This window comes from Canis lupus, chromosome 21 (assembly GCF_048164855.1).
Source record: "Canis lupus baileyi chromosome 21, mCanLup2.hap1, whole genome shotgun sequence".
NCBI classification, from domain to species: Eukaryota; Metazoa; Chordata; class Mammalia; order Carnivora; family Canidae; genus Canis; species Canis lupus.
In genome coordinates, this window is record NC_132858.1 from 42595375 (window position 1) to 42623316 (window position 27942).

The following is a 27942-nucleotide window of genomic DNA, read 5'->3' on the forward strand; positions in this document are numbered from 1 at the left end:
CGTCAATGGACAGATAATCTAAACAGAAAATCAACAAGGAAACAATGACTTTGAATGGCAGAATACATGTTCGTTTAAAGTGCACACAGAACATTCTCCAGAATAGATCACATATTAGCCCACAAAACAAACCTCAACAAATTCAAGAAGACTGAAGTCATACACAAGAAAAAAATCTGGAAAGACCAAAGATACATGGAGATTAAATAACATGTTACTAAACACTGAATGGATCAACTAGGAAATAAAAGAAGGAATTAAAAAAATACATGGAAACAAATGAAAATGAAAACACAATAGTCCAAAACCTTTGGGATGTAGTAAAAATGGTCCTAAGAGGGAAGTATATAGCAATACAGGTGTACCTCAAGAAGCAAGAAAAATCTCAAATAAACAACCTGACCATACATCTACATCTACAGAACTAGAAAAAGAACAACAAATGAAACCTAAAGCCAGCAGAAGGAAAGAAATAATAAAGATTAGAGTAGAAATAGATGATATAGAAACTAAAAATCAGTTGAATAGATCAATGAAACCAGGAGCTGATTCTTTGAAAAAGTCAATAAAATTGATAAATCTCTAGTCAGGCTGACCAAGAAAAAAAGAGAAAGGACTCAAATAAAATAACAAATGAGAGGGGAGAAATAACAATCAACACCTCAAAAATAAAGACAATTTTAAGAGAATATTATGAAAAACTATATGCCAACAAATTGGACAACTTAGAAGAAATTAGTAAATTCCTAGAAACATATAAGCTACCAAACAGGAAGAAATAGAAAATTTGAACAGATTGATGGTTACCAGCAAAATAAAAAAGAATCAGTTATCAAAAAACTCGCAACAAATAAAGGTCCAGGACCAGATGGCTTCACAGGTGAATTCTACCAAACCAAACATTTAAAGAAGAGTTAATACTACCTACCCTTCTCAAACTATTCCAAAAAACAGAAAAGGAAGGAAAACTTCCAAATTTATTCCAGAAGGCCAACATTACCCTGAAACCAAAACCAGATAAAGACACCACTGAAAAAGAGAACTACAAGCCAATATCCCTGATGGACATAAATGCAAAAATCCTCAACAAAATACTAGCACACTGAATCTGACAACACATTTAAAAAATTGTTCGTGATCAAATGGGATTATTCCTGTGTTGCAAGGGTGGTTCAATACTCACAAATCAATCAATGTGACATGAGAAAGGACAAGAACCATTAATAAAAGAAAAGAACCATATGAATTTCAATAGATGCAGAAAAAGCATTTGACAAAGTACAACATCCATTCATGACAGAAAACCTCAATAAAATAGGGTTAGAGGGAACATACCTCAACATAATAAAGGCCATCTATGAACAAGCCATAGCTAAAATCATCCTGAATGGGGTAAAACTGAGAGCTTTTCCCCTAAAGTCAGGAACAAGACAAAAATGTCCACTCTCACCATTTTTATTTAATATAGTATTGAAAGTCCTAGCCACAGAAATCAGACAGCAAAAAGAAATAAAAGGCACACAAATCAGCAAGGAAGAAGTAAAACTTCTACTATTTGCAGGTGACATGGTACTCTGTATAGAAAACTTGAAAGACCACCAAAAAACTGTTGAACTGATACATGAATTCAGTAAAGTCACAGGATACAAAATCAATATGCAGAAATCTGTTATATTTCTATATACTAATAATGAAGCACCAGAAAGACAAATTAATAAAACAATCCCATTTACAATTGCACCAAAAATAATAAAAGATTTAGAGATAAACCTAATCAAAAAGGCAGACCTATACTCTGAAAACTATAAAGCACTGATGAAAGAAATTGATGATGACACAAAGAAATGGAAAGACATCCCATGCTTATGGATTTAAAGAGCAAATGTTAAAACATCTACATTACCCAAAGCAATCTACACATTTAATGCAATTCCTATCAAAACACCAATAGCATTTCATAGAACTAGAACAAACAATCCTAAAATTTGTATGGAACCACAAAAGATCCTGAATAGCCAAAGCAATCTTGAAAAAGAAAAGAAAAGTTGGAAACATCATAATTCCAGACTTCAAGTTATACTACAAAGCTATAGTAATCAAAACTGCACAGTACTGGCACAAAATAGGCACACAGATCAATGGAACAAAATGGAAAAAAAATAAATAAACCCATAAATATATGGTCAACTAATCTTTGGCAAAGCAGGAAAAAATATCCAATGGGAAAGGACAGTCTCTTCAACAAATGGTATTGGGAAAACTGGACAACCACATGCAAAAGAATGAAACTGGACCACTTTCTTATACCATACACAAAAATAAATTCAAAATAGATTAAAGACCTAAATGTGAGATCTGAAACCATAAAAAGCCAAGGAGAGAACATAGGCAGTAACTTCTTTGACATTGGTCGAAGCAACTTTTTTCTAGTCTCCTGAGACAAGGGAAACAAAAGCAAAAATAAATTACTGAAACTACATCAAAACAAAAAGCACTTGCACAGAGAAGGAAACAATCAACAAAACTAAAAGGCAACCTATAGAATAGTAGAAGATATTTGCAAATGCATATCCAGTAAGAGATTAGCATCCAAAATATATCAAGAACTTATAATACTCAAAACCCCAAAAATAAATAATCCAATTAAAAATAGGCAGAAGAGGGATCCCTGGGTGGCGCAGCGGTTTGGCGCCTGCCTTTGGCCCAGGGCATGATCCTGGAGACCTAGGATCGAATCCCACGTCGGGCTCCCGGTGCATGGAGCCTGCTTCTCCCTCTGCCTGTGTTTCTGCCTCTCTCTCTCTCGATCTCTGTGTGTGACTATCATGAATTAAAAAAAAAAAAATAGGCAGAAGACATAAACAGGTATGTCATCTGGCCATCCAGATGGCCAAGGGACACATGAAAAGATGATCACCACTTCCATCAGGGAAATGAAAATCAAAACTACAATATCACCTCACATCAGTCAGAATGGCTAGGATCAACAGCATAAGAAACAACAGGTGTTGGAGAGAATGGGGAGAAAAAGGAACACATGCACTGTTGGTGGGAATGCAACTCCGTAGTTCACTGTGGAAAATGGTATGGATGTTTCTCAAAAAGCTAAAAATTGAATGGATAAAGAAGATGTGGTTTATGTATACAATGGAATATTATTCAGCCATTAGAAATGACAAATACCCACCATTTGCTTCGACGTGGATGGAACTGGAGGGTATTATGCTGAGTGAAGTAAGTCAATTGGAGAAGGACAAACATTATATGTTCTCATTCATTTGGGGAATATAAATAATAGTGAAAGGGAATAGAAGGGAAGGGAGAAGAAATGGGTAGGAAATATCAGAAAGGGAGACAGAACATAAAGACTCCTAACTCTGAGAAACGAACTAGGGGTGGTGGAAGGGGAGGAGGGCGGGGGGTGGGGGTGAATGGGTGATGGGCACTGAGGGGGGCACTTGACGGGATGAGCACTGGGTGTTATTCTGTATGTTGGCAAATTGAACACCAATAAAAAATAAATTTATATTAAAAAAAAGCTAAAAATTGAACCACCTTACGATCTGCAATCACATTTATAGGTATTTACCCAAAGAATACAAAAACACTAATTCAGAGGGATACATGCACCCTTATGTTTATAGCAGAATTATGTGCAATAGCCAAGATCTGGAAGCAGCCCAAATGTCCATGGATTGATGAGTGGAAAAGATGAGGTATAAATCTACAATGGAATATTACTTGGCCATAAAAAAGAATGAAATCTTGCCATTTGCAAGGACATGGAGCTAGAGAGTATAATACTAAGTGAAATAAGCCAGTCAGAGAAAGACAAATACTATATGATTTCACTCTTATGCAGAATTAAGAAACAGAACAAATGAGCAAAGGGATAAAAGAGACCGAGAGAGAAATCCAGAAACAGACTTGACTATAGAGAACAAACTGATGATACCCAGTGCAGAGGGAAGGGAAGGGTGGGGTGGGTTAAATAGGTGATGGGGATGAAGGAGTGCACTTGTGATGACCACTAGGTGAGTATGGAATTGTTGAATCACTATATCATACACCTGAAAGTAGTATAACAGTATGTGAAAAAAATTTTTAATTAATTAATTAAATTTCAAAAAAAGAAAAAACCAAAGTACACATTAGTATACTTAATTAAATTCCTGGATTTTCTGATATTTTAGGTATCAAGAAATTAAATTTTGTACATATATGTGAATGACATATTTTTATGTATTCTGTGTCCTGTTTTAGTACAATCGTAATAGCATTATGTTTAGCATTAAGGGTGTTTGCTATGTTTCAGGGACCATTCTAAACTCTTTATATGATTCCTGTATTCACTTCTAAGTCTCACACATATGAGAACTGAAGCACAAAACAATTTTAAAAATTGTCTTCATACAACTAGAACATGATGAGACAGGATGTGAAATCAGGTAAGTTGACGCTAGATGACATGATAGAGGACACTATTTTGTGCCACCTCCCTGCCATGACATGTTACCTGTATGACGTTGGGAGCAGAGAAGCTCCTTAATCTCTGAATTTCTTCAGGTTGCTCTTCTATAAAATGAGGATAATGATAATCCCTCCCTCATCAGGCCCTTCAGGACCTGAACTAAAGGCAGACTCAACCATTAAGCCATCTAGGTGCCCCTGCTCCTTTTTCTTAAATCAGGTTTAGATACTTATATTTTCTCCCAAACCATTCATTTTCTGTTTTATTGGCATAGGTACATAAGATTTTGTTTTTAAATAATAAAGGCTCTGTAGTGTTACCATGTTTTACGTCTCTAATTTTGTTTGCTTGAATTTTCTGTTTACCAAAAACAAAAAACAAAAACAAAACCCACTAATCTTAATTTTACTGGTTTTTGTTTACATTATTTTTTTCAAGAAAAAGTCCACGTATTTATAGAAAGCATTTAACACCTTAAATCTGCCTTGCACAACATATCAAACAATTTTTTATTGGTGCTATCTCTAATCAGCCTTCTCTTTGGGTGTTACTTCAATCACTTTGTTTACACTGTGCTCCTTTCTGGGTCACATTTGTTCTCTTCCCAATTGTTCTCAGGCTACTGTCACTTCAGGAGTTTCTCTTCTAAGACTCTTGACTCAGTTTATCTCCTTCCAACATATGGGGATTGTATATAACTGCAACAAGGGAAGGGAAATTAGATTTTCATGAGTTGTCTTGATCCAGCTACATGATCCAGGCTTACAAAGTGACAATTGATAGTTCTTCCATACAGACAAGAAGTAATTACAAATATAACTACAAATATAATAAAAGAATTGGTGCCATTTGCCCTATGAGAAGAAAAGGGAGTAGGAGGAGAAGGGAAGGAAGGAGGGAGGGAGGGGAGACGGAAGGAAGGAAGGAATAAACTTATCAAGGAACATGCAAGAAATATACAAAGAAGATATTCAGAAAACTTTAAAACTCTTCTGAGAGATAATTTTTAAAAACAGCTTTAGGGGGACACCTGGGTGGCTCAGTGGTCGAGCGTCTGCCTTTGGCTCAGGTCATAATCCCAGGGCCCTGGGATGGAGTCCCACATCAGGCTCCCCACAGGGAGCCTGCTTCTCCCTCTCCCTGTGTCTCTGCCTCTCTGTGTGTGTGTCTCTAATGAATAAATAAATAAAATCTTAAAAAAAAAAAAAAAACAGCTTTAGGGGCACCTATGTGGCTCAATTGGTTAAGCATCTGCCTTTGGGTCAGGTCATGATCCTGGGGTGCCTCGTCGGGGCTCCCTGCCCCCTGCTGCTTCTCCCTCTCCTTCTGCCCCTCTTCCCTTATGCTCGTGCACTTTCACACTCTCTCTCAAATAAATAAAATATTTTTAAAATACCAGCTTGAATAATAAATATAGGGCTATTCTTTGTATTGGAATCAGAAAATTTAACATTCTAAGAATGTTAATTATCTCTGTTAATATGTTAATTTGTTGCAACCCCAATAAAATACTGATTCTTTTTAAATCAGAGCAGCTGATTCTAAGATTTTTGTATAAATATCAAAATTTGAGGTTAATCAGAAAAAAATTTCTGAAAAGGAAGCATAAGAATTAAGCAAATTCTACCAGATAATAAAGTATGTTATAAAGTAAACGTGGTTGAGCTAAATGAATGAATCATGACAGGGAATCCAGACCTTGACTCAAATGCATATGCAAATTTAGTATAAAACCAAGGCAACATTTCAAAGCAAATGCAAGATTCAATTAATAGTAATAATATTATTCATAAAGTTATAATACGCTTCTTACAAATGCTTTAGTTTTTATTATGGTTTATAGTTATTGTAGGTTACAATATTTTTTATCAATGTTAATCATTTTTTTAATAAAAACAGATCTGTAAAATCCTAGGGGAAAAAAACAGGGAAGTTATTTTTATATTCTGGATGAGGAAAGGCCTTTTTAATATTTGCTGATCATTTGTTACTAAGAAATTTTTAAGCACTCTAAATGTATTTATTTATTTAATCCCCACACTATGTCATAACGTCCATTTGGCAGAAGAGAAAGCAAAGCACAAAAAAGTGATAGAAACTTGGCTTTTGTCCCCACAGCTCAAGACTGGAAGTACATAGTCAAATAGTTCTAGGGCTTGTGTTCTCAACTATTATGATAACAACTGACAAACACCCCCTCCCATCCCCCCCAGGAAAGAAAATAACTAAGATGGAGCCCAATAGCAGGTCCTGGGCTCAATCCCTCCTTGGCCTTAAAAATGTCCACAGATGGGTCATTGTTAGCACAGGCATAAAAATATCTTGGCATTATTATCTAACCTGTGAACAGGTAGTGGGATGGTCCTGGTGGGCAGAGAAAGAAATTGTGCCCACCACCAGGAAGTGAGAAGCAGGTGATGTGATGTGTGAAAGGCAGTCTTGTAGTCTAGTAAATAATTATGCTGGACATGGCAGGACATTGCCCTGGAAACACAAAATGCTATTGTAAACAACCTATGTGCTTCCCCTCAAGAAGAGGAAGCTGAGGAGGCAAGCCTACCCAGTATCTGCAAGTGGGAAGGCTCCTGGCATGCTTGGTTTGAAATGTATCTAATGTATGGGGCAGCCCCGGTGGCGCAGCCCCGGTGGCGCAGCGGTTTAGCGCCGCCTGCAGCCCAGGGCGTGATCCTGGAGACCCAGGATCGAGTCCCATGTCGGGCTCTCTGTGTGGTGCCTGCTTCTCCCTCTGCCTGTGTCTCTGCCTCACTCTCTCTCTCTCTCTCTGTGTCTCTATGAATAAATAAAATAAAATCTTAAAAAATAAATAAATAAAAATAAAATGTATCTAATGTATGGATCAAAGTAAACTACAACTTACTTATGTAGATTTCTGTGTCAGAGGGTTCATTTGTGTCAACCCTCCAATACAGAATAATAGTCTACAGAATAACTTCAAATCTTACCTCACTGCCTACCCCAAGTTATATTCCAAATGGAGAAAATATTTTTTATATAAATCAATCTATAGGGGCATCTAGGTGGCTCAGTTGGTTAAGCATCTGCCTTTGGCTCAGGTCATGATCTCAAGGGTCCTGGGATCAAGACTCTTGTTGGGCTCCCTGCTCAGTGGGGAGTCTGCTTCTCTCTCTCCTTTTGCACTTCCCCCACCCCCAGCTTGTGCTTGTATTCTCTCTCTCCTTCTCTCTCTCTCTCCCCAAAATAAATATATAAATATTTTTTTAAAAAATCAGTCTACAAAGGGGCACCTGGGTGGCTCAGTCAGTTAAGTGTCTGCTTTCCACTCTGGTCATGATCTCAGGGTCCTGGGATTGAGTCCCCAGTCAGGCTCCACACTCGGCCAGGAGTCTGCTCAAGGATTTTCTCTCTCCCTCTGCCCCTCCCCTCTCGTGCACACACACTCTCTAAAATAAATAAATCTTTTCATTTAAAAATAAATGTTATCTGTTATCTATTTAAAAATAGATCTATTTAAATGTGTCTATTTATCTATTTAAAAATAATAAAACAGAGACTTTAATCTCAGATATTATGATGGTAGAGAAGGATCGTTTTTCTATATTGAATTTTTAAAATTTTGTGTAGAAAAAAAATAAAGTCAAAAAGCAAACGAAAATCAGGGAAAATATTTGCATCACCCCTAGCAAACAAAAGGTGAATTTCCATAATACTTGAGTTGCTTTTTTTAAAAAGATACACTATGCTTCTCCCTCTGCCTATGTCTCTGCCTCTCTCTGTGGGTCTCTCATGAATAAAAAAAAAAAAAAAAAAAAGAAAGGAAGGAAGGAAGAAAAAATCTTTAACAAATAAAAAGTCTGGTAGGGCAACTATATTCTATGAAGTGCTCAGAAATCTAGCTCCTTCCAGCTCCCCCTCCACTGGCCATCCAAAGGGTGTGGCCCTAGAGCTGCAGGTAGGAAGCAGCATGTAAATTACACCAACCAATAAACAACAAAAGACAAAGGCATGCGCATCAGCTGTTTCTCAAGTTTCTCAGAAGCTGCCACATGACACTTCCTCTTCTAGCGCTTTGGCTGCAAGGGAAGCTGGGAAATGTAGTCCTAATTCTGAGTAGCCCTGGGCACAGCTAAAGCACTGGTAATAACAATGAAAGGAAGAAGGTCTGAAAGGCTGTGGAGGAGGTTATTTTCTTCCTGCTGACAATGCAGTTCCAGTTCTAAGAAATTTTCCAACATTTGTGCAAAAATGTATTACAGATCTTCCTCAATTAACTATGGAGTTAATTGTAAATTGAAAATATTCTGTCAAAAGTACATTTAATACACCTAACATATTGAACATCATAACTTAGCCTAGCCCATCTTACGGGTGTTCAGAACATTTGCATTAGCTGATACTTGAGAGACTTCACCTAACATAAAACCTAGTTACATTAAAGTGTTAACAGTCATGGGGCACCTGGCTCAGTGGTTGAGTGTCTGCCTTGGGCTCAGGTCATGATCCCCAGGTCCTGGGATCAAGTACCACATCAGGCTCCCCATGGGAGCCTGCTTCTCCCTCTATGTCTCTGCCTTTCTGTGTGTGTGTCTCTCATGAATAAATAAATAAAATCCTAAAAAAAAATGTTAACAGTCTCATGTATATCATTGACTATTGTGCTGAAAGTGAAACACAGATGGTTGTATGGGTACAGAATGGTTCTAAGTGTATAGGTTGCTCACACTCATGATCATGTGGCTGACTGGGAGCTGTGGCTGGCCGTGCTGCCCAACATCGTGGGAGAGTATCCTTCTGCCTATTGCTAGCATTTGGACAGATCAAAATTCAAAATTTGAAGTAGGTTTCTTCTCAATGCTATCATTTTCACATCATTGTAAAGTCTAATAACTGTAAGTCAAGGAAGCTTAAGTCAAGGCCTGGTTATCTTCCATCTATCCTTCCAGATGTACCATTGACACTACTCTGCCTGCCTGTACCCTGTGATCTGACGACCTTGGACTGCACCACTTGGGGCTTCCTTGTCCTGTCGCTTCCACTTGTTGTTGGCAGAGTTGCCAGTAGGTAACCAGAAAGCAAGAGGAGAGACAGCAGTCAGGATATTTTCTCTGAAGGCTGCGGTTTTGGTAGTGGCTCCAGTCCTCAGTCTATGGCCGCATCTGCTGTGGGGCGGTCTCTCTCACAGCTGTGGGCTCACTGGCTTCTAACACTGCTCCTTCTCCTTATCCCTCTGCTGAGGAGAGGTGAAGGCTTCTCTTGCTAGTCCCCAAGTACTCGATCATTTATTGTTGGGCTTGTTAATCCTGCCAGCACCTGTGTTCATAGTTCCTCCATTAAACTCTCTTCAGGTAAGCTTTTAGAGATACCATCTGCTTTCTGCTGGACTCTGGCAGACACACATATATACAAGTATTTTCACTGCAGCTTTGCTCGAAATAGCAATAGACTAGAAAAAATTAAATATTCATCAAGAGGGGACCAATTAAATACCCATATTGCAGTCAGAGTAGGAATATCATGAAGTATATTTTTTAAAAAGTTTCACACTATACTATACGCTTAAATTTTTAAAAAGGTAGATCTCATGTTGTGTGTTCTTATAACCACACACAAAAAAACATGTCTCTATAAACTAAAATGGAGAGCTCTTAGTGCTAAGATGCTACCAACTATGCTGAAAATACAAATATAAATATATATTTAGATTTGCATGTAGGTAGATAGATTTGCATGTGAGATATATATGTTAATATATATTATGTATAAAACATGCATTTATATACTTAGAGGTTCTGGGAAAAAACTAGAAAATCTTAATAGTGGTTACCTCTGGGGAAGAAGAATAGAAGCCTAGAGTAGGACACAGATTTACTTTCAATGAATAACTTTTGATACTACTATATGAGTTTTTACCATATATATATATTACCTTTAAAAAAAACTAGGGAAAAAATATTGTTTTTCTCGGGATTCATATAGGGAAGCGTATGAATGGGACAACAGCATTCCTTTGATATTCCAATAATATAATTTGGATTCCAACTTCCTGTCCTCCCCACTCTGTCCTCCCTTTATACTCTACCCCCACACAGGGCCACTAAACCCTCCTTTCTCCGAAAGGGCAGCACTTCATCCCCCTGGGGCTACCTGTCATCTTTACTGTGGCTGTCCCCCATGTGGTCACTGCTTTCACTGTGCTTGAGTTTCACCATGACCTAAAATCTTACATATTTCAAGTTCTAAGCTAACCTTTCAAAGTCTGGCCTCTTAGGAAATTAAACTACCTTTCATGTTTCTGTAAAAAGATCTTACTCTGTCAGCCTACAACTCTTGGAACATGGTGAATTCTCCCAGAGTTGATCAAAAAGACTGTCTAGTTAAATTCAAATGCTCTAGTTTTACCCTGGGTTGAATTGAAAAGTACCAAGGTCCTTATTGGGTCTTTTGCCTTTGGGTCCCATTCCTTCCTTCATTTATCAATTCAGCATCAATTTATGAAGTTTCTACTTTGTTCCAAAACTGTAGGAGGTGCTAGAAATTAAGAAATGAATGAGCCCTGTCCTCAAAAATATTAAGTCTTCTGGTGGGGACATTAAAGTGTCAACTGGAGTGAATATAGAGATTAGAGTCAGGACACAGAGAGTGGTAGATTTTAACTGGGGCATCAGGATGGGTGACTGAAGGGAATTTCTAAAAGTATGAGAGATGGGGGTGGTGGTAATGAAAGGTGAGTAGGAGTGTCCTAGGAAGACAAGTGAAAGGGAAGGACATGCAAAGCATTAGAAGCAATGTAACTTGAAGCAGGACACTTAAGGTAACTTACAACTGTTGATGGAAGGTTAAAATAGGTAGTTAATCTGTCAGAGGTCATTGGTGTCATCATCACCCTGAAAAGAATCAAAAGGGAAAGGTGAAGGAATGAATTGAGGGTCTACTACATCAACAGACACACTGAAGATGCTCAACATCACTAATCATCAGAGAAATCTGAATCAAAACGATATTGAGATGTTACCTCACACCTGTCAGAATGGCTACTATCAAAAAGACAAGAAGGAGATCCCTGGGTGGCTCAGCGGTTTAGTGTCTGCCTTCGGCCCAAGGCATGATCCTGGAGTCCTGGGATAGAGTCCCACATCAGGCTCCCTACATGGAGCCTGCTTCTCCATCTGTCTATGTCTCTGCCTCTCTCTCTCTCTCTCTGTGTCTCTCATGAATAAATAAATAAAAACTTTTTAAAAAAAGACAAGAAATAACACATGTTGGAAAGGATGTAGAGAAAAAAATACTCATGCACTGTTGGTGGGAATGTAAATCGGTGCAGCCACTCTGGAAAACAGTATGGAGGTTCCCCCCAAATTGAAAAAAAAAAAAAAAAAAAAACAGACAAACACCATATAATCCAGTAATTCCACTAATGTGTCTACCCAAAGAAAAGGAAAACACTAATTTGAAAAGATATATGCACCCCTGTGTTTATTGCAGCATTATTTAACAATAGCCAAGGCATGCAAGCAACTAAGTGTCCATTGGTAGATGAATAAAGAAGTGTGGTACACATAAACAATGGAATATTACTTAGCCATAAAAAGAAAAAAATCTTGACATTTATGACAACACGGACGGACCTAGAGGGTTTTATGATAAGCAAAATAGGTCAGAGAAAGATAAACACCATATAATTTCATTTGTATGTAGAATCTAAAAAACAAGACAAATAAATAAAGAAGCAAACAGGCTCTTAAATACAGAGAACAAACTAGTGGTTGCCAGAAGGGAGGTGGATGGGAGGTGTGCAAAACAGGGAAAGCATATTAAGAGGTACAAATTTCAGTTTTAAAATAAATAGCTCACAGAGATGAAAAGTACAGCATAGGGAAGATAGTCAATATCGTAATAACATGGTATGGTGACAGATGGGGACTACGCTTATCATGGTGATGCTGAGTAACATATAGAATTGTCAAACTGCTATGTTATATACCTGAAACCAATATAAGCCTGTACATTACTCTTCAATAATAAATTTAAAATTTTCAAAGTATCTATTACAGTAATAATTCAGGAAAGAGAAAAAAGAATAGGTTAAATGTTTGCTGGTTGTTTTAGACTACATTAAAATGAGTTCATATTAAGATGCTGAATCAAAGGCAGCCCGGGTAGCTCAGCGGTTTAGCGCTGCCTTCAGTCCAGGGTGTGGTCCTGGAGACCCGGGATCAAGTCCCACGTCAGGCTTCCTGCACGGAATGGAGCCTGCTTCTCCCTCTGCTGTGTCTGTGCCTCTCTCACTCTCTCTCTCTCTCTCTCTCTCTCATGAATAAATAAATTAAATCTTTTTAAAAAAATAGATGCTGCATCAAAATGTTCCTATACTTATGGGGAAGGGGAAGACATCTAGATATAAAACAAAAACAATAGGGCCAATTAAGGAAATTGCTGATAGTTGCCCATGTGAGAGCCTAGGAGCATGAACAAAAGGCCAGGGACCAGGATGCAAAGGTGGGGGCAAGGGCTGGGTGAGAAAAGCCTTTCCTATAATGCTGTACCCCTTTAAGACTGGCAAGGAACCCTAAGGGTCATCTGACATGGGCAACCATAACGTTATAGTGAGTGATGCCAATGACTGTGGTTCCCTTTCAAAGCTCAGTAAACTGAGTGTGAGAGAGGAGAGGCTGCGAGAGGAAGGGACTCATCCAAGTTTCAGTGTGGGGGAGCCACAGCTTGGCCAGGCGGTGATGTAGGAAGGTGTGTATGTTAGAAAGATCACTCTAAGAGGAATACAGATGTGAGGTCAGTTATGAGACTACTGCACTGATGCTAAGCAAAGGTGAAGACAGGATAGGCATACTAGAAATGTTGATGCTGTAGAATCAGCAGAAGTTAGTTACTAGTTGAATTACAGAGGTGAGGAAACAAGAGGAATTATGGTAGGATAAAGAATTTTTTAAAAGAGAAGGAAATTTGTGGAAAATATGTTAATTTGAAGTTATTTGTGGGATGGCCACATAACAAAGCCTAGGACACAGTCAAGAATAAGAATAATTCAATTTCCTATTTTTACTTATACCCTCTTCCTATATTCAATGATGCTTTTCTCTGCCTTCTAATCCTTGACCCTCCTGTCTCCTGCTCACTCCAACTTTGCCTTATTAAAACCTACTCACTCTTTAAAGATTAGCTCAAGCCACCACCCCATCTGAAAAATCCCTCATGACACTTCATCTCCTTCTCATGAAGGCTGAGTTAGGTGGCTTTTCTCCTCACACTTTTAAAATGCTCCATGTATATTTCAATCATTACCCATAATATCTGTCTCCTATACATGATTATAAGCTCCTTGTGAGTAGGGTTTATATCTTCTTCATCTCTAACATCCTCAGCATATAGCACAGTACTTGTTAGGATGCATTTGGCTCTCAGTGATCATTGAACGAATGAATGAATCAAGAGTAGGAAAAGGACATTTTGTTCTCATTTCTCAGACTGGGGTTGAGGTATTGAAGAGTGTTAAAGGTTGTGGTTATAGGGGCTGAGGGAGAGTTTGCAGGTTCTGGAATCTAAGTTTTATCTATGAAATAAGAGTCATTTCCCAAGCAAAGGTGAAAAGATGGGTTGCAGAAAATGATGGAGGTGGAGAGTGGAAATGGAAGGTGACCAGACCCCTTTGAGACTGGCAAGGAACCCTAAGGGTCAGCTGACATGGGCAACCATAACGTTATAGTGAGTGATGCCAATGACTGCGATTCCCTTTCAAAGCTCAGTAAACTGAGTGTGAGAGAGGAGAGGCTGCAAGAGGAAGGGACTCATCCAAGTTTCAAGGCCAGCAAGACAGAAGCACCAGAGGACAAGGAGGCTCTGACACACTGCGGGGTGTATACTAGATTAGGAAGGGAAGTGGAGCCACAAGAGACAACAGACAGGGAAATGAGAGTGAGGGAGTATGGATCACAAGTGTCCATCAGACTGAAGAAGAGAAGTTGTGGGGGGAAGTGGTAGGACACCTGGTCAGGGGAGGCTCTTTTGAGAGGTCAGCATGTTAAGTTGACGATTCTAGCATGAGTCATCTGGGTGACAGTAGAGCCCTGAGCACAGCCACAGAAGTGAGCTGCTAAAGGAAGCTGGTGGTTAAGGTTGTGGGAGCCAGAAAATTTAAAGAATACTGAAGCTACCCTGTTGGGCCAATTATACTAGGATTCTGAAATTGTCCACAACGGAATCATGAGTGAGGTGAGAAGAAGAGTAGAAAGGCGGTTCCAGAGAGTTCAATGAGTTTTTTTATTGAATAGATGGGATGAGGTGGATGGAGCAGGAATTTCGGGGGAACAGAAACATACTGGCCCAGAGGTGGTAACAAGAGGCCTGTTGAACACTCACCAGCCTCTCCCCTACCTCTAAGGGAGTGTTCTCCCCACTGGAGCAAACTCTCCAATCTCTAGAGATTAGGTAGCCTTTATCTTTGCTCTTCATTCTGGCATCTTGATCCTGCTTTCTGAGACATCTCTTTTTTTCTTTTTTTTTTTAAACTTTTATTTATTTATGATAGTCACACAGAGAGAGAGAGAGAGGCAGAGACATAGGCAAAGGGAGAAGCAGGCTCCATGCACCGGGAGCCCGACGTGGGATTCGATCCCGGGTCTCCAGGATCGCGCCCTGGGCCAAAGGCAGGCGCCAAACCGCTGCACCACCCAGGGATCCCTGAGACATCTCTTAATTTGAGTCCTCAGTCTGGTATTCTTATTTTGCTTTTCCATGGGCATCACTCCATGCTTCAGACTATTGTGAGCATCAAAACTAATCCGTCCTGTTTTTCATTCCTTCATATGACTAATATGACCAATTCTACTGAAAGTAAGCTGGGTTTCACCCTCCGTGACAATGGATTAACACGCTGCTCTACCCAAGAAATATATTTACATATTAGAAGATCCTCCCAGAAATAAAAGTGTTGCCCAACCCACTGTACACACTCAGCAAGTAAGGCAGCCTTCTTGGTATACATCAAATCGCAACAGCTATGTGTTTCCAGGGCTGCTGCTTTTAGCATATAAGCAGGTAAACCACAGGCAATACTGTAAATTATTTTAAGTTAGGGAATGAAAGGAAGGTAAACTGCCATGAAGGCATTTAAATTGTTGGGAAGAAGGGGTAGGATAACAGTGTCCTCAACTCACATGCAGAACACCCTATGTTCCCAGGATTTCAGGTTAAGCAACATGTGGTTTATGTAGTCGAAAAAGCTCTATCTTTGTCTTTCTCATTATTCTCTGTCAATACCTGGTCACCATGAAAGCTGTCTGATATCTACTAAAAAAAAAAAAACAATCAATAACAGATGGTCATTGCGAACCCATAAAATACTGTGGTAGGCATGTGTGGACAAGGGTATGACATATAGAACATGGTCCCTGCTCTTAAGAAATTTGCAATCTAAGGGAAACTGAAGCCAGGTAGACATGAACAATTAACTAACAATAAAGTCAGAACCTGTGTTAAAAAAAAATACTGCTTCTAGTCAGCATCAAGAATCAAACACTTTATTGCTTTGGAATTGTTAACACTGCCAATGTGTTAGAAAGTTCTCCTGAGTTTTAGAATGCTGTGGAAGGTTGGTCTTCTCTGAGCACAGGCATTTCCCAACCTGTGCATTGTGATACTAGCCAGTCAGATCAGCAGGCTCCTTACTCTCTGCTTCCTGCAGAATGAGCTGGCACTTTTGTCTATGACACCACCTGGCTTAGCAAAGTAGGTCACATTAGGGCTCTTGGCTCAGAGACAATGAGAGGCAGTGGAACATGCTGTAACTGAAAGAGACTGTGATCATATCTTCCAAAGAGACTTTTAAGAGTAGAAAGTCCAACAAGAAGATTATAGCTATAATCATTCTTTTTATTTTTAACCCATCCTTCTCTTCCTTTGTTTTACAGTCTATACTCTAGTAAAACATACAAATTCAACACATTTCTATTCTCTTGGTGCAGAGTGCTGTAAGAAATAGTATCTTACATTATGTGGTGCATTTTCATTTACAAAATCCTTCTGCATGTAGGTCTTTTGATCCTCAAAGCAAACACGGTAGAAGTGAGTATTATTGATCCAATATACATAAGTTCATTTGGGGTTCAGGCCCACCACTAGACATGAGTCAGCAATTACCTTATCCACCCTTAGCAGCAGGGGGTCCCCTCCTTATAGAGCGGCTGGGTCTGGTTCTAAGTGTCACCACTCTTTCTTTCTCTAGACCTTACCTCTTCTACCCGCCAACACTTCCTGCTCATCCTCTCCATGGAATTCAATTCAATTCAACAGGCAATCGATGAATGCCAACCATAAGCCAAACACTATGCTAGGAATCGCAATAACCAAATTGACACCCTCAAGGAGTGTCCAAATTAACTAGGGAGAGAGAAAGGCAAAATACTATAATATGGCAACAATTACAATAGATGGATGCACCGTGGTACCACACTAGGACCGAGAAGGGAGTAATTAACTCTGCTTCAGTAAGAGTGGTTGAGACAAAGGCTGAAAGATGAGTAAATAGGGTAGATGCAATTTAACTCACATCCTATCCATATCAACACCCAATGTAATTGGAGAAAAACACAAAACAGTTACTTAAGGCCACTGACCTCAAGTGAGGTCATGGGCTGCTCACTCACACCCCTAGACTATGACTTCACCACTTCTTTTTCTGCAAACCTCCACCTGTTCCCAACCCCTTCTTCACTCCCATCTTAGAACTTAGCTTGCTACTAAAAAAAAAAAAAAAAAAAAAGAACTTAGCCTGCTCCTAAAAAAAAAAAAAGAAAGAAAGAACTTAGCCTGCTACTGCACTGAGAACATCGAATCAGTGAGAAGAGACCTTGTAAAACCACCTGCTACCACAACTACTATTCCATCTGCATCTATTTCCATGTGCTCTGCTTTCACCAACATAAGTGTGAATGATCTATTCATCCCTCTGTGAGCCAACTCTTCTCTGGACACTAGACTCAAAGCACTCTGACCTTCTCAAGGACATTGCTGCAAGTAATTCCCCCCACCCCCACTCTCCTGCATTACTTCCATCAACAAAACGAAAGATACAAAAATGCTGCCATTTCTCAAATTTTAAAAAGAAAAAAAAGCCCTCTCTTGACCCTGTTTCCTTCCCTTCCCACTATTGCCTCATTCTTCTCCATGACTTTGTTAACAAAACTCCTTGAAAGAATTGCCTGACCGACCATCTAAGTCCCTCTCCTCCAAATCCCTGTTGAAGCCACTCCGATTCAGCTTTTCCTAGTGCTACTGAAATGTCTCTTGACATGTGTCAATGATCTCCACATTGCAAAATCCAATGATCATTTTCTGACCTCATTCTCTTTGACCTGCCATCAGCACTTGACCCTTTTGAGCCCTCCCTCCTCGAAACACATTCCTCACTAGGCTTCCAGGACCTGACACCCTCCTGATGTCTCTCCTCCTCCTTCAGTGGCCACTCCCTCCAGTTTCCATTACATCTTCCAGAACTTTAAGAGCTAGAGACCCCAGGGCTCAGTCCTTGCATGACTTCTCTTTCTCATCTACTCTCATCCCGAGGTGATCTCATGCAATGTCATAGCTTCAAATACCAAGTAAACCACCCATGAGTCCTGCCAGAACTTCTCTTCTAACACCAGATGCTTTTAACTAACCACAGGCTCAAAATGCAGCTTGGGTGTCTGACAGGCTTTCAAAATCACCGTGTTAAAGAAAAGTGACCCCTGGGGTGCCTGGGTGGCACAATCAGTTAAGCGTCCAACTCTTGGTTCTGGCTCAGGTCATGATCTCATGGGTCATGAGACTGAGCCCCATGTCAGCCACCCAGGGAGTCTGCTTGAAGATTCTTTCCCTCTGCCCCTCCTCTGTCTCTAAAATAAATAAATAAATCTTTAAAGCAAAAATAAAAACAAAAAACTATCTCCATCCTGTGGCCCAGCCCAAACCTTGGTGTCATCTTTGATACCTTGTTTTTCTCATACCCTACATTCAATGCACTAGCAATATTATCATATCCACCTTTAAAATATATACAAGATCATAATACTTCTATCCTGACCCACACTACAGCTATCTCTGGATTAATACAATAACTTCCTTATTCATCTCATTGCTTATATACTTGTCTCCCATCCCATTTTACTCCCAGGACAGTAGCCAGTGATTCTTTTAAGATGCAAATTAAATCATATCACTCAACTGATGTTCCAATTCATCTAGAATAAAAACCAAAGTCCTTATAATGACCTTCACATGCTATATGATACGCACCCCCCCCCCATACCTCTCTGAATAAATGAATGAATAACTAAGTGAATAGGTGGTAGGAAAGAGGAAAATTGGATGAGAGTAATCCTGGAGACTTAGATGATGCACAACCTTTCAACCATGCCAGGAAGTAGCTTCAGATTTATTTGAATATAATGGGTAGTCATCAAAAGTCAAGAATTCTAGTATAACTATCTCTTGTAAGCTCTTGTTTCTAGAATCCAATTCATGTGTCACCTCTATACAAATCCCGACTCTACCAATCTTCCATCCCCCACGGAAAACCAGCCACAGAAAACTTTTTGTTACTCCTTTAATGTGTAACATATTCAAACTTTCATGTCTTTGCCCTGTTTCTTCTGCCTGGAATGCCCTTCCTTACTTTGTCTGTCTGAGACATGTCTACTCTAGAAGACCATCAAGTGCCATCAATTTTGTAAAGCACTTTCTGGCTACCCCCGAGAGTCATGTGTTTTCTTCATTGGGCTTCCAGAGTACATTTATCCACTTCTATTACAGATGTTATCAATTCACTATGGTTAATTTGTTTACATATTGGCAAATCCCTGAAGGACAAGGTCCATGATCAGTTCTTGATAAGGCCTCTGCCCTTTGCATACAGTGTCTACAACCTAGTACATGCTCAATATATGTTTGATGAAGGAAAATGAGCCAGCAAAAGAGAATAAAAATTAGTATAGGAAATATATGAGAAGCCAAGAGAGCAAAATGTCATAAAAAATAAGAGGGATTTGGGATACCTGGGTGGCTCAGTGATTGAGCATCTGCCTTTGGTTCAGGGTGAGATCCCTGGGTCCTGAGATCGAGTCCTGCATCGGTCTCCCCACAAGGAGCCTGCTTCTCCCTCTGCCTATGTCTCTGCCTCTCTCTGTGTGTCTCTCATGAATACATAAATAAAATATTTTTAAAAAGAGGGATTTTCAAGAAGTAAGAGGTAGTTCTTCAGAATTTTAAATAAGCTGACATGTCATTATACTTAAGAAGTAGGAGAGATTTGAAAATAAAATAGTCAAGGTTAAGTAGGAAATAACAGAATTTATCTGATATCTAAGCAGTAATTTAACATGAGCATTGGGGTGCTCAAAGCATCATTAAAAGGGCTGGATAAATGGGGTGTAGACTGCGCTCCCAGAATCCTTAGAAGGACACTGAAGAACTATTTTGCTGGAGTAACCCCAGCCTCTGCCACAATGGGAAAGCTAGAAACAAGGAGGCCACCACAGGAACTATTGACTCCAGAGCCATTACTCCTGCTAGGTCTGCACCAGACGAAACAGGTGTCCTACACCCTGTCTCCTGACACCAATGACTGATCCCTAAATCTCTGTTAATGCTTCCCTGGGAAAACACATCTCCATGACCAAGTGCATTAGTTTTCGATTGCTGTGTAACAGATTACTACAAATTCTTAAAACAACACCCATTTATTATCCCAATTCTGTAAGTCCAAAGTCTAGGCAGACTCAGCTGGGTTCTCTGCTTAGGGTTTCTCCAGGTAGAAGTCAAAGTGTCAGCAGCTTGGGTTCTTATCTGAAATCCCTAGAGAGGAATCTACTTCTAAGCTCATTTGGGTTTGGCAGAGTTCAGTTCAATCTACTTCTAAGCTCATTTGGGTTTGGCAGAGTTCAGTTCCTTGTTTTTTTGACTGTGGGCCAGGGGTCACTTTTAACTTCTGGTGGCCATTGACAGTTCCTGACAGGGGCTTTCTTACAGGCCTTCCCACAGCATCACAGCTCGGATAAGATCCTTCTTATGGAACCTGCCTCCCCTCTGATTTCCATTACTGCCTCCAGCCAGAGAAAACTCTCTGCTTTTACATGAATTTGTGTGATAAAATTGGCCCACCCAGGTAATCTCTCTATATAACACAACACAATCACAGAAATAGTGTCTCTTCATACTCACAGGTTCCCAGGATTATTAGGGTATGGAATCTTGGGAGCTATTTTTTAGAATTCTGACTACCACATCATGTTTGGAAAAAAAAAAAAAAAAAAAAAAAAAAAAACAGTAGAACCAATGTCACCTTCTTTTTTTTTAATTTTTATTTATTTATGATAGTCACACAGAGAGAGAGAGAGAGAGAGAGAGAGGCAGAGACATAGGCAGAGGGAGAAGCAGGCTCCATGCACCGGGAGCCCGACATGGGATTCAATCCTGGGTCTCCAGGATCGCGTCCTGGGCCAAAGGCAGGCGCCAAACCCCTGCGCCACCCAGGGATCCCCCAATTTCACCTTCTGAATTAGTCTAGATTCTCCAGAGAAACAGAACCAATAAGATAGATATATATTAATATATTATTTATATATTTTTAAATATATGTGTGTGTGTATATACACACACAAAAAGAGATTTATTATAAGGAATTGGCTCACATGACTGTAGAGGCTGACAAGTCCCAAGATCTTCAGGATAAGCTGGCAAGCTGGAGACCCAGGTGAGCTGATGGTATAGTTCTGATCCAAAGGCTGGCGGCTCAAATTCCAGGAACAACCCATGTTTCATTTTGAGCCTGCAGAAGAAACCAATGTCTCAGTTAAAGGCATCCAAGCAGTAGGAATTCCCTATTATCTATGGAAGGGTCAACCTTTTGATTCTAGTCAGGCCTTCAATTCATTGCATGAGGCCTATCTACATTATGGAAAATAATATGCCTCCTCAGTCTACACATTCAGATATTAATCTCATCTAAAATATCATCAGAGAACACCCAGAATAATGTTTAATAAAATATCTAGACCCTTGTGGTCCAGTCAAGTTGACACACAAAATTAACCATCACATCTTCCAAATTTCATGCAAGTACATCCAACTGGATGACTTAAGTCTTATCCAGAACCCTAGCTACAAAGGTATCACATTCACATGCACACACTTATACACACACATATAAATAAATGAAACAAAATTTCATGAAACATTAGTTACCCTTACTAAGTATAATGTACTTTTATATTTTCTTTATGGTTCCATTTCATGTTAAACCATTCTGATTTTGGTCCACTAAACAGTTTCATGACCTTCCAAAGAACAAGGCATCATTAGGAAGGTGGACTGATTTTGAGGGTCAATCTTTGAGAAGTAGTATTCCTTCAGTTATATGCTTCAGTTATATGTAATGCTGTATTTGCAAAGTTGAACTGAATATAGAGAACAGGCTTTCAATTCAATTCTAAAACGGACTAAGAAAATTCTGGATCCTTTTACGGGGGTATATCCATAACTATCCAATAAAATCAAACAATTCAGAAAGACTAAATTTGCAAGTCCACTGAAATACATGGGACCTATTTTTCAGGGGAAAATGACCAACAAGGGGGTATTCATGTGCAAAGTGCACACACAACATATCTAAGTGTTGAAGCCTATAGAAATTGTTCACTACTGTGCTTATAACAAGTGCTTGGGACGCCTGGGTGGCTCAGCAGTTAAGCATGTGGCTTTGACACAGGACTTGATCCTGGAGTTCCAGGATCGGGTCCCACATCGGGCTTCCTGCATGGTGCCTGCTTCTCCCTCTGCCTGTGTCTCTGCCTCTCTCTCTGTGTGTGTCTCTCATGAATAAATAAATAAAATCCTAAAAAAAAAAAAAAAAAACAAATGCTTGATTCCCTTTGATTATTGTGTCAGTGCATAAGACACAGCTTAGAGAATGTTGTTACTCAACAATGGCAGCTCTCGGTTTCATGATTCTTTTACACTCTCAACCTCCAAAGGGTGAACTGTGTCTCTGCAATAGGAAAGGCCCAAAATAATTCATCCACTTCCCACCATTCAGTCTCCCTTACTAAGCTGTTCTCCAGGGAAATGACTTACTTGTTTAGATGCTTGGTTTTTGTACCTTGGATAACTAGTAATCATATTTCTGAGGGTAGCACTTCCATTTAACCGGACACATGCCCTAGACAGCTTATTAAGATCAGCCCATGGAGTCAACTTGAACTGATCCTCTTCACTCTGTTGCTATATCACTAGCAGAATTTCACATAGTCAGATTTAGTTCTTTCTGAGTGAGAACAAAATGAGGAATTTGGCCTTTTTAAACAAAGATCATATTATGGAGACTTCTTCATTCAGCTGCACAGGACTGTGAATGAGAAGACAGGGGCATTGTATGATCTAGGAAGTGAGTCTGTAGGGCTAGCTTGTGGTGGTTGTCACAAAACTTCAACAGTGCCAAAAGACTGGAAATGTTGATCCTCTGGGGACTCTTACCATAAGAATTGTCAAAAATCTGGATATATGTCCCATACAGAAGCAATAAAACTCAATCATTCATTTATTATAGATTTAATGGGCACCTATTATGTGATATTGAGAGCTCTACTCTAAACACAGAAGTGATCAAGACAGACCAAGTTCCTTCTTATATAATAGAGGGAGGCAGGGGACCACTAATTGGTCAAGTAATTAAGAAATGGGCAAGGTAATTGGGGTACTGGGATTTAGCATCTGGGACCTACCACCAGCTCCAAGTTACCTAAAGTAAACATATACTATGTCACCCATCTCATCTATGGGCTGCAGTTTAAGAATTGTGAGACATTTATAAATGCTACACATTATAACTGCCAGGGTATCTTCCCTTTCTCCCAATTACATTTATTTTTAAGAAATGATGTGAGTTATTGAAAGATACTGAGGATTCAGAGAATCAGTGAACGCTGGAGGGTTAGATTTGAAATAGCAGCTCTGAAGGTCAAAAGGCACAATATCTAATTATGTTTTCCTTATCAATAGCTTAATTAAAGTATAACTTATATACAATAAACTGCACATATTTAAAGTACATAATTTGGAAGTTTTGACATATGTATACACCCATATACACATTACATCAAGGAAAAGAACATGTCTGTCACCTCTAAAAATTTCTTTGTGTCCCTTAGTTCCTCATTCCCCACACCTCTCCAATTCCCATTCCTAGGCAGTCATTGTTCTGTTTCCTGTCACAATATATTATTTTGTATTTTCTAGAATATTATACAAATAAAATTACATAAGACGTACTCTTTTTTTGAGGGGGTGGCTTCTTTCACTCAGCATTTTGAAATTTATCCATTCTGTCATGTGTATCAGTAGTCCATTACTATTTTGTTTATCCATTAACATGTCAGTGGACATTTGGGTTGTTTCCACACCCAAATAGTTCCACACCCAAATATAATAGTAGGCCTATTATAAACAAAACTTCTATAAACAATCATGTAAAAGTTTTTGTATGACCATATACTTTGATCTCTTTGAGGAAAATACCTGAAAGTAGATTTAACTAAGTCATATGCTAGGCTGCATATTCAACTTTTTAAGACACTATAAAACTGTTTTCCAAAGTGGTTGTATCACTTTTATATTCCCATCAACAGCATAAGAGAGTTCCAGTTATTCCATATCCTAGCTAATGCTTGGCAGTCTAGTCTTTCAATTCTAGACATATTAGTAGTTCTGTAGTGTTATCTCATTGTAATTATTTGTATTTTCCCTTGTGATGTTAAACACCTTTTCATGTGTTTATCTGCCATATATATATATACCTTTTTCCATAAGGTGTCTTTTCAAATCTTTAGCCCATTTTTATCAAATTATTTATCTTCACAATATTGAGTCTTGAGAATCATGTATATATACAAGTCCTGTGTCTCACATATATGATTTGCAAATATTTTCTCCCAGTCTCTGTTTTGTCATCTCAAACTCTTAACAGTTCTTTGAAAAGCAGAAGTTCTTAGTGTGATAAAGTCTCATCATATATTTTTTTTTTGTAATGAATGATGTGCTTGGTGTTATAGCTAAGAAATCTTTCTCTAATCCAAGATCATAACAATTCTTCTTTAGATACTTTAAAAATGTTGTTCTACTATGTTCTAGATTACCTTGGTTCTGATGAGAAATCTGCTTTCAGTTTTATTTTTTTTTTCCTCTGTATCTCTGGATTGAAGCAATTTGACTATAGTGTGCCTCCATGTAGTTCTTTTCATGTTTCCTGTGCTTGAGGTTCACTGACCTTATCGGATCTATGGTTTTATAGTTTTCATCAACTTTGAAAATTTTTGTCTGTTATTTATTCAATTAGTTTTCTTGCCTGTCCTCTTCCTTGGAGATCCAATTACATGTGTATTAGGCCATTTGAGGTCTTATTTTCTCTGTTTCATTTTAGGTGGTTTCCATTGCTATGTCTTTAAGTTCACTAGTCTTTTCTTCTGCAGTGTTTATATGGCATTAATCCCATTCAGTAATCTATAGGCCAGATTTCTCATAGTAGTAAGTGAAATTTTTGTCTTAGAAATTTGATTTAGCTTATTTATTACTTGCATGTCTCTAACATGCTCAATCTGTCCTCTAATTGCTTAAATATATTGAATATGGTTATAATAATTATTTTAATATTCTTATCTACTAATTCTATTTGTGTAATTTCTGAATCAGTTTCAATTGATTGATTTCTCCCTTCCTTATTGGTTTTATTTTCCTGCTTCCTTGCATGCCCAATAATTTTTCATTGGTTGCCAAACAGTGTGAATTTTACCTTTTTGAGTGCTGGATATTTTTAGATCTCTATAAATATGCTCAGTCTTTGTTTTGGAATATAGTTTAGTTACTTAGAAATAGTTCAATCCTTTCAGGTCTTGCTTTTAAGCTATTTTAGGCAAGACAAGAGCAGAAGTTAGTTGAGGGATGATTTTTTTTCCCAGCACTGACACAGATGCAAGTATTTTCCAAGTGGCATGTAAATTATGAGGTCTTCCACACTTGGGACCGTGTGACAGTGAGTCTTCCCTCTGATCCTTTTGGGTGTTTCTTCCCCTCACCTCTGATAGTTTCCTCACATACAAGAGCTGAGCAATACTCAGGTGAATACTCAAGGCACTCTGTTGATCTCTGGAGTTCCCTCTCTGAGTAACTTTCTCCTCTCTGATACTCTGCCCTGTGAAATCTAGGAGCCTCCCTGAACTATGGACTTCCTCTCCACAATTAAGGGAAATTGCTGGGCTCTTCCAGTTTTCTCCTCCCAATACCACAACCTCAAAACTCTGCCAGTCAGTAAGCTAAGGTCCTGTAAGGATCACTTCATTTATTTCCCAATTTCAGGGATCACTGTCCTTCATTGCCTGATGTCTGATGTCTTGAGAACAGTTTTTTCATATATTTTGTCTACTCTTTTATTTGTTTCTAGAAGGAGTACAAATCCAGTCCCTCTTATTATATTTGGCTGGAAGTAGAAGTGTTAACTCCAAATTATGTTTCAGTATTGAGTCTTCCTTCTCTGGTTTTATTTTTTAATTTTTTTCTTCTTAGTAGATTTAACATGGACATATGGAGAATGGCAATTGCTAGACATGGGGAAAAACTAGAGGGGATGTGCTGGCAGATGGAAAGCAGAGTTTTAAAAGGGAAGAAAAAAAGAATGAGAATAAGCAAATCATAAAGAAAGGAATGGATAGGGATTATCAAAGGACTTGAAATCCCAGTTCTCACCTTTAACACACCTAATCTGTGGCTGCAGGACGATTCAAGCTATTTTCTTCAAGTTGGAAACTTTAATCTTCCAGTAAGCTTTACTAATTTTACTGGTCTTCATAACACAGAAACAGAAGCAAAGCTTAGGAATTTGTCATCTGTTTCCCAGAGAGAAAAAAACAAAACAAAACTATTGAGTAAGCAACAAACTCAAAGTCACCCAGAGTACAGTGCCTAGGTGAAAACTAGAAGTCTTAAACATATCTTTTTACTATTTCTGGAATATTCTAGATTGTTCAGGAATCTGTTTCCTGATTATTCAGGAATTGTTTCTGATTATTCAGGATTGTCCAGGATTGTTTCATTATTCAGGATTGTTCACCTTGGGAGAGAGTGAACTCCCAGAGGAAAATACGCTGGACATGGAGCAGACACCTAGAGTTTTGGCCCAACATGGTCACGAACGAACTAAGAGACCTTGAGGGAGTCACTTTACTTCTGTAGGTCTCAATTTCCTCAACTAGAGACTAGAATAAGGACTCCCACATGAATGGGTGTCAGTGTGAGATAAATGAGATGATGCATGTCAGGTTTTATAGAGCCTACCACTTAATATTACATGGAAGGTTCTTTGTATTATCTTTTCTAGAAGGATTTGTTTTTTTTCTTTTTCCACTGGAAGGAAAGATATGAATCTGCAACCACGGACTGTATAAAAAAGGAGCTGGATAGAGGACTAGCTTACTGGTCTGCTTCCTTCTACTCACCTAGCCATCCTGGCCCTGAGTTCCCTCCAAATAGAAGAATCAGTGTCAAAAGACCTGAGATTCACCCGCTAGGTGTTGGAACCCAGATAGATTATTTAGCCTCTCTTGGATATTAAAATGAGAATAATGATAGCTGTCATTCGTAGAGCACTTGCTCTGGGTTGCTGGATGCCATATCAAGCACTTTGTACATATAATCCTTTAATCCTCACAACCCTTTGTTGTTATGTCCATTTTATAGACAACTGAGGTTCAGAGATGTTAAGTAACATGCTCAAGATCACACACAATTCAAGGGGTGTGGCTGGGATGGGCACCAACTCTGCTTCTACACCAACACATGCGTTCCCACTAGTAATGTTACACCACCTTCCCATCTGCATGATGGTTCAGTGGGCTAAGGGCTACCAATGTTAAGGTCATGTGTGGCACGTTGATGCCGTAGCTAAGCTCTTCTTCCCCTCTCTTACCCAGAACATTTTCATGGTAACTGAAATACCACTCCCTATACAGCACAACCTCCCTCAAATGGCTCTCAGAGTAAAGGCTGCTCATTCTTACGTAGCTTACCCATCTCCCATTCCTTAGAAGGTGAGGTGGGTCTTCACATAAGGTTTTGCTGCCACATCGAGACTATGGTTCCACCACTTTAAATCACTTCTGTAATTCCTCCTGCATGAGTCTCATGCATCAGCTGACAGTCTTCATGCCCCTCTGCCTATCCTCATCCCTGTCATCTCCTTCTACCCAAGCACATACCTGTACTCATTAAAAACATTAACACCTGATTCCCAGGCATTCTCTGCCCAGATTTCTGTCATCATCTAGATAATTTTAATATCACTGATGTCGCATCTAACACTCAAGTCTCATGGTTCCTAGACTTCCTTCCATTTCAGCCCCCTATTTCTCCCACTGACTACAACAATACACTCATCAGAATATAAAGAGCAACTACTTTAG

The 27942-nt window shown here is 39.0% G+C and overlaps 1 long non-coding RNA gene across 3 annotated transcripts in view; it reads right to left on the reverse strand.

The window, feature by feature from the left end:
* LOC140613081 (uncharacterized) overlaps positions 1-27942 on the reverse strand; it is a 412316-nt gene that overhangs the window by 207580 nt on the left and 176794 nt on the right. Inside the window, exons 1-3 of one of the 3 annotated variants that reach the window (XR_012014202.1) lie at positions 26231-26364; positions 21130-21266; positions 11271-11334 (exon numbers count right to left, since the gene is read on the reverse strand). This is a non-coding gene — a long non-coding RNA (uncharacterized lncRNA). Of the gene's footprint in view, positions 1-11270; positions 11335-21129; positions 21267-26230; positions 26365-27942 lie in introns of those variants that run through there. The other 2 variants (XR_012014201.1, XR_012014203.1) reach the window with 2 other exon arrangements.